This window comes from Dromaius novaehollandiae, chromosome 2, assembly GCF_036370855.1.
Source record: "Dromaius novaehollandiae isolate bDroNov1 chromosome 2, bDroNov1.hap1, whole genome shotgun sequence".
NCBI lineage: Eukaryota > Metazoa > Chordata > Aves > Casuariiformes > Dromaiidae > Dromaius > Dromaius novaehollandiae.
This window is the reverse complement of record NC_088099.1, coordinates 98,598,607-98,605,386: the sequence shown is the minus strand read 5'-3', so window position 1 is coordinate 98,605,386 and position 6,780 is coordinate 98,598,607. Positions and strand designations below refer to the sequence as shown.

Genomic DNA, 6,780 nt, shown 5'->3' with positions numbered 1-6,780 from the left:
TCCAAATCTCATGTCTGAGCACTGCCATAGGTCTTCATTTTTTGTGTTTTAATTGCTCATGGAACTGGTCATACACATGAAGAAAGCTGAATTAGAATAGTTTAGCTATACAGAAAATATGTTTTTGTATTAAAAGCCTCCCCAGATCAATAAGGTTGTTGTGTAGGAAAGTTAAGCTAGATACATCTAAGGATAAGCATGGGTATCTTAGATTTTGGATACCCAAAGGATACTTCTGTCTGGAGGTCTATTACTGCCAACACTGCAGCATCAGAAGTGTTAAGTGGGTTCTCTGAGCAGGGCAAAAAGTGATGGCTCTAAGTAATGGCCTATAATCTTTGTTTCCTGAAAAGCAGGCCACGCTACTATGCAAGCAAACTTCTTTTATATGAAACCTTCCTGTACTCTCTCAATTCTTTTCCTTCTGCATGCCCACCCTCCTGCCCCTTGGTATTCATTCACACTGACATGTTACTAAGGTTGTCTCTGAAGCTGGCCCGAGGAGTCATACATATTATTTACATCACAACAGAGCCTGAGGAGGGCTGAGGGCCTGTTATGTCAGCTGCTATTCAACCATTAAGTATAAAGTTAGTTCAACCCAAAGAGATTTCAATCTTGAATTTTAACAGGTAGACAGAGATGATTGTTTCACTAATGCTTCAGATTCCCCATTCAAGTTGGTGTAAGCAGTAGTCCTTAGGAAAACCTCTAGCACAGAAGTGTCACACAAGACTGCCAAACTGAGATCTCCTAAATTTATCACTAGCTGGTGATGCAAGAGCCACCGGCAGCCAGCCAGTAGAGTTTAACACAGACCAGGTAGAACTGAAATACACACAAAGATTTGGGAAATTCATGGTGAGTCCAATCTAATGCTCATATTTGGAGCCATGGGCTTACTTCCACTTTAAAGAAAAGAGAACAAACCCCCAAACTCCTCTGTATCAACCAGATTTTTTAAAGCTTCTTATTGGAGGAAAATCTTTAAGCCTTTATAAAGCCATGCTAGAAAGTCAGCCTGTAAGTATATAAAACACTGGAGACCATCATGTGCTAATCTAAGCGTAACAAAACACATAGTATTACCAAGTGTAATTATACAGTCCAGTTATTAGTAGCTTTACCTCTGGCTGTTCTCCATCCTGTTTCAAGCTACATCCTTTCCTTTCATCTTATTCTACACCACATGAAACAGGTGAGATATTCCCTTTATATAGCTCAGGGCTTTAGTCACATGACTCTCAAAGCTTGGTATCTTCATTTAATCAGTTAAAAGAATCGAAATAATCAGAGATCTTTCATGAACTCTATGCCAAAATCTAATTTTGTTAAGCATTCAAAGCTTACTGAGTTCAAAAAATCAAGAAAAAGTTAATTAATTTTTCCTGGGAATACCTGCTTTGAAAAGGTGCCCTGGAGGGTACACTTGTAGGAGAATCTCTCTCACAAATCACCAATACATCACTGCTAGAAAGTTCCACAAAAAGAGAATTCCAATGCTTTTTATTGTCAAGGCAAAACTGTGGTTTCTGCATCACATTTGTTCATGTATAGATAGTAACAGCATCTACTTTTTATCTGATTCTATTTGAATTTTTATCTTGATTTAACTGGCACTGATTTCTTACAGAAAAGAACAAGCGGTTTAGGGTTATCTCGCCCGGTAACAACTTTTGACAGCAAAGAGATGGTGATACTTCCCCAGAAGTCTGTATTTTAGTACCTACCACTAGATTACGTGACAGTGCCAATAACTTAAATTGAATAGAGCAGTGGTTTTCAGTTTTGGGGTCCTTTAATGCATTGGGAGGACTGGTGAATGATTTTTAAGGGATCTGTGGAGGGTAACTCAGATAAGGCAGGCTCGTGACAAAACGCTTAAGTTTGCTTGAAAAGAGCCTGGAGTGCCACTGGAAAATGCTGTGGGGTTGGCAGACTGGAAAAGATTAAAACCATGGGGCTACAATATCTGCTTCAATTTAGAAGCTTGCTGATCCAAGGTTGTGCATGTTATCTGTTGTGCCATTCTTTCTCTAGTGCAAGATTAACCTCACATTATCACACGCCGGTATTTCGCAGACCGCCTCCCACTAAGATCATCTGACCCAAGATGGCTCTGATATTGCCCTGCTAGCATGGAAGGTTCTGTTCCTCTCCTTATATGTCTGCGCTCACAGCGTTAGCCTACTTGATAGTTGTTTGTGTGTATGTGAATGTCATGGCACATCACAGGTTCCAGGGTTAGGCCTATGCAAAGCTACAACAGTGCCTTGTAGGTAAGTCAAATATTTCCTGTCCCTCCTGTATCCCCATGAACATAATCAGGAAGACATCTTATTTAATTTCTGTCAATGTCTGTGCTCCTTTTAGCAGTAAGGGAGGCTTAAGGTGTGTGTTAGTCTGAAAAAAAATAAAGTGTGTGGAGATTTTGATTATGATGCAAAGAGCTGCATTTTCCAGACAGAAAAGTACGTGGTGATGGTTCTGCTGTGAGTTAATCTGCTCCATGAAGTCACCTTTCTGACTGGAGGGTGTCACTTTCATGTATACAGTGGAGGGGAAATTCATAGAAACACAGCATAAATGAGGTTGGAAAAGATCTCTGGAGATCATCTGGTCCAATCCTTGGTCAAAACAAGGTAGCCTTTAAAGTTGGGTTGCTCAGGGTGTTGTCCAGTCAAGTTCTGAATATCTCCGAGGATGGAGATTCCACACACTCTCTGGGCAACCTGTTCCAGTGGTGAAAATGTTTACCCTCAGAATAATTGTTTTTTCTTTAATCAGAATTGCCCTCGTGGCAAATTGTGTTCATTGCCTCCCATCCTATCACTGTATACCTCAAAGATGAACCTGGCTCTGTCTTCCCTATGTTCTCCCATTAGGTAGTTGTAGACAGCAGGAAGATCTCGTAGCCGTCTCTTAAGTCGGAACAAATCCAGCTGTCTCAGCCTCTCCTCATACATTGTGTGCTACAGGTGGTCCCTCCACTACACTTGCTCCAGTGCGTCAGTCTGTCGTGTACTGGGAAGCCCAAAGCTGGATGCAGCACTCCTGATGCAGGCTCACAAGTCTGAATATGTGGTAATAATCACATCCCTCAACTTGCTGGCTACACACTTGCTAATGCAGCCTGATGTTCGGAGTTGAGTCACAAGGAAAAGGTGGGGATAAACATGGGTTATGGATGGGTAGAGCTGTAGGGCACTGAGCTAGCGCTGCTACACACACTCACATCACAAATGGGGTGGCATAGTTTCAGCAAGAAGACAGGGAGTCTCACGGCTTTCTGCCCCACCCTGCTGTTCAGACAGCCAATGCTTGTGAATCACTGCAAATCCAAAAGAGGGTAGTTTGCTTTTGCTTGCTAAGGCTGTCAGCTGTGGCACTTGCACAGATGATTCACAAATGGCTCAACCTCCCTGGCCCAGGGGCTGGATAGGCCAGTAGGGCAGAAATGCCCAACATTGCAACCTGTGCTGCCCTCACCTGTGTGTGAGGGGTCTCACTTAGACTGAGGTGGTGGGATTTGAACTAAATTATTATTCCTTTCCATCTTTTTCCTCCATTCCTTTCTTTCACTGTGGAAGGTGTGTGTGTTGATTTGTTTGCTGATTTGTTATTGGATTTGTCTGGAGAACTGTGGTGGGGAATTGAGTGGAACAAATTTCTCTCCATCCTAGCTCAGTCTAGGAAATGTGGAAAGATCAGAGAAGAGTGGGCAAATTTCTTTGTCAAGCAAGAGACAAATTTCATCTGGGTCACTACAGAAACTTCCAACTTAACATTACTGCCAACAACAGTATTATGAGAACAGTGAACTGTTAGGCAGAAAACTGGCAGTTTTGCAACCAAAATCCAATTTTGCAGGGAAAGCCAGGTTTGCACCTTTTTTCTGATACTGTTTTGCTGTTGTGAAAGGCAATACATATTTCCATATGAACCCTATGGTCCATTAGAACCAAAGGCTATTGTTGATACAGTCTTGACTCATTCTTGGCACCTTTTCTTTATCTTCCTTTGATAGCTCCGCTGGTAGAGTGGAGGACTGTAGGCTGTATGTGTAAAGTAATCCTTAGGTTGCTGGTTCAATTCCGGCTCGGAGGAAAAGTTTTGTTTTTTGTTATAATTATTGCTTTTGGCTTTCACTTATTTCTGGAATTTACATTTCACAAAGCTGCCCTTTCCAACCATACTGTACTCTAGGCCCCTATGAAAAAATTACTTAAAACACACCGTTTTCAAGGACTTCATTATTTCTACCTGTCTTGTCTGCTTCAGCTGATTCTTATACCCATGATGCTTTGGCCTTTGCCATGTGTCTACCTAATCAGCTGATGCACATCGTATGGGCTTCTTTTCTGAGGGGCTCAACACCTTCCACAGACCCTTGCTAGCTAGAACAGACCCATAGCACAGAGCTTGCATAACCTCTTTTAGCTGAATGAGGTGTGGAGAACTGGTGGACCACCTGTTACTGGAACCTTCTCATTGCTGGTTTCACCCCTTCTCCCATCCAGTTCTTGCATTTTGAAGTCCTGAGTTTTTGAGTGAGATGGGAATAGGAGAGATGGGGATAGAAGTATGTTCTCATGACCATAGGCACTCCATGATCATTCAGGTCCAGGTATTTTTCTGTAATAGTCACTATGTATAACTCTTATCCATGGCCTAGTGAAGGATTTGTGAATACCACTACATGTACTGCTCTGAGGTGCAGCATTTCAATACATTCCCCATTTCAGTAAAGAACTGTAATGCCTGGGTCTGGTCACAAAGTAGATGGGTAAGAGAAGATGCAGTAGGGTCCTCTGAAAGAATACCGAAGACAAGGTTAAGAAGGTGTTCTCATTCATACAGAAACCAAAATGAGAAACTTTCTGAAAACAGAAAACAGAACACTGAGAAACTATAAAAACAATTTTGTTTCACACAGGAAACTGACTTGTGGAACTCACTTTCAGAAGAAAGAAGCTTTATTAAAGAAAAGATTAGACATTTTCAGATATAATTATATCTGATGTAGTATAATATATAACATATAATTGTAATTATATAATATAATTATTGCATGTTTACATTAGATGAGAGTACATTAAAGGTCCAAATCTCAAAGCTCATGCAAAGCTTCTCATGTGAAGCACAGTGCTAAATCAAACAAAGACAAGAGAAGGGGATATCAACTTTGTTCAGTTGCTTACCTTTCATTGTATTATAAATACACTCAGTTATTTCTAATAAGAAATATTGTGTAGAAGTTGGAGTCAAATGCATCAAGCAACCAGTGTTAAGCTAGAGAACATATGTAATTCCAGTATTTAAAAATAATAAAAAAAATTTTTACTAACTAGAGTTAGATCAATGACCATCGATCATAGTAGAACATCAGTTTTCTTTGTCCTCCCAAATCCAGCTGTACTAATTCCTTTTCAGCCTGCATAGCAATATGCACTTATAACCTCATAACCATAATAGGTTTTCAGCACAGGGAGGCAGGGGACAGGAAAGAGACAGTTCTGCTGCTCCTCTGAACTGCACACCACGCTCTTCAGGCCCTGGGGGACAGGCTACGAATTTATTGCTCCACAGCTCTTTCAACTGTGGGATGGGGTCATAAAGGCAAGGGTGGGAAAGGCAAAGAGCCTCCTTCATCCTTCGCAGTCCTGCTAGGACTCTCAGGAAGGAGGATGCACACTAGCAGTATCTGTCAGGAGTCTAGCAGTCCCATTAAACAAAGTGGGCAGGAACAGAAGAGGGGCATGAGGCCTGGGTTACACTACATGAGAAACTCAGGTATCTTTGTTACCAGGGCAGTCCCCAAGTGGTGCTTGGGACAGATTTCCTCCTTGCAATGCCCCTTTCATGATTCTGGTGAACAATAAGACAAAGTAGGAGCCTTTTCAAAACAGTGAATTCATGACTCATGCATTTAATTGCTGCAGTGCACATGAAGCTTTTGATTCAAAATCTGCCAATAATCGTGAGAAGTAAATCCTTGTACATGGAATTTCATGCTTATATCAGAGAAGGGACTGATGCGTTCCCTGAGAATGAGGCTGATGAAAGCACTGACTGTCTCACAGGTATTTGTTTTATGTGCAGATCCCTGCTGACTTAATATTCCAGTCCAGGTTGCACAAGTTATGGTTAAAACAAGAATGGAGAGAGCAGAGATTAATTAAAAGTAGGTTCCCATCATAAGTGATGTTCTTCCTCTAGTTTAAAAGGATGAGCTGTTATTGCAGCATGCACACCAATGGGTAGCTGGGTCCTGGAAGAGAATACCACCCTACTTGGTTAGCCTCTATTACCCTCTGACTGCTTCATGCCATGTTATTTCTGCTACCAAGACTTCCCCATACTGAGACAGTGATGGCACTGGAGATTGTATCTTTCTCCACAATCACATTCGCCCAAAGAAATTTTATAAAAGTTCCAGTGAACGTAGTTATCAAGTCAGAAATGTGAATTTAAATAAAGTTTTGGTGTTTTTTTTCTGGTGTATATGAATTGAACTTCAGATAGCAAAGGCAGAAAGTTTCTTCAAATCTTTACTGTCTTCTGTATTTAGGATCATCAGCCTTGTCTTTAGTCCTGAATAAGCCTCTTCTCACAGACAAACTTTTCTGGCTCATCACACATCATGAAGGTTGCCATGTCCTTGTCTGAGGAGTGGCACTCCCACAGAACAAACTCATATCACCTCTGAAACAAAAACCTAACCAGTTAGGGACAGGTTAGGCTACTGGTAGTAATCTCCTATTAGACAAGATAGTATTT

At 41.2% G+C, this 6,780-nt stretch overlaps 1 non-coding gene across 1 annotated transcript; it reads left to right on the top strand.

Annotated features, from left to right (window-relative positions):
- The first annotated feature begins 4,017 nt into the window (after positions 1-4,017).
- TRNAY-GUA (transfer RNA tyrosine (anticodon GUA)) lies at positions 4,018-4,107 on the top strand. Its single transcript is given in 2 exon segments — positions 4,018-4,054; positions 4,072-4,107. It is a non-coding gene; the product is annotated as a tRNA-Tyr (tRNA).
- Positions 4,108-6,780: the final 2,673 nt, after the last annotated feature.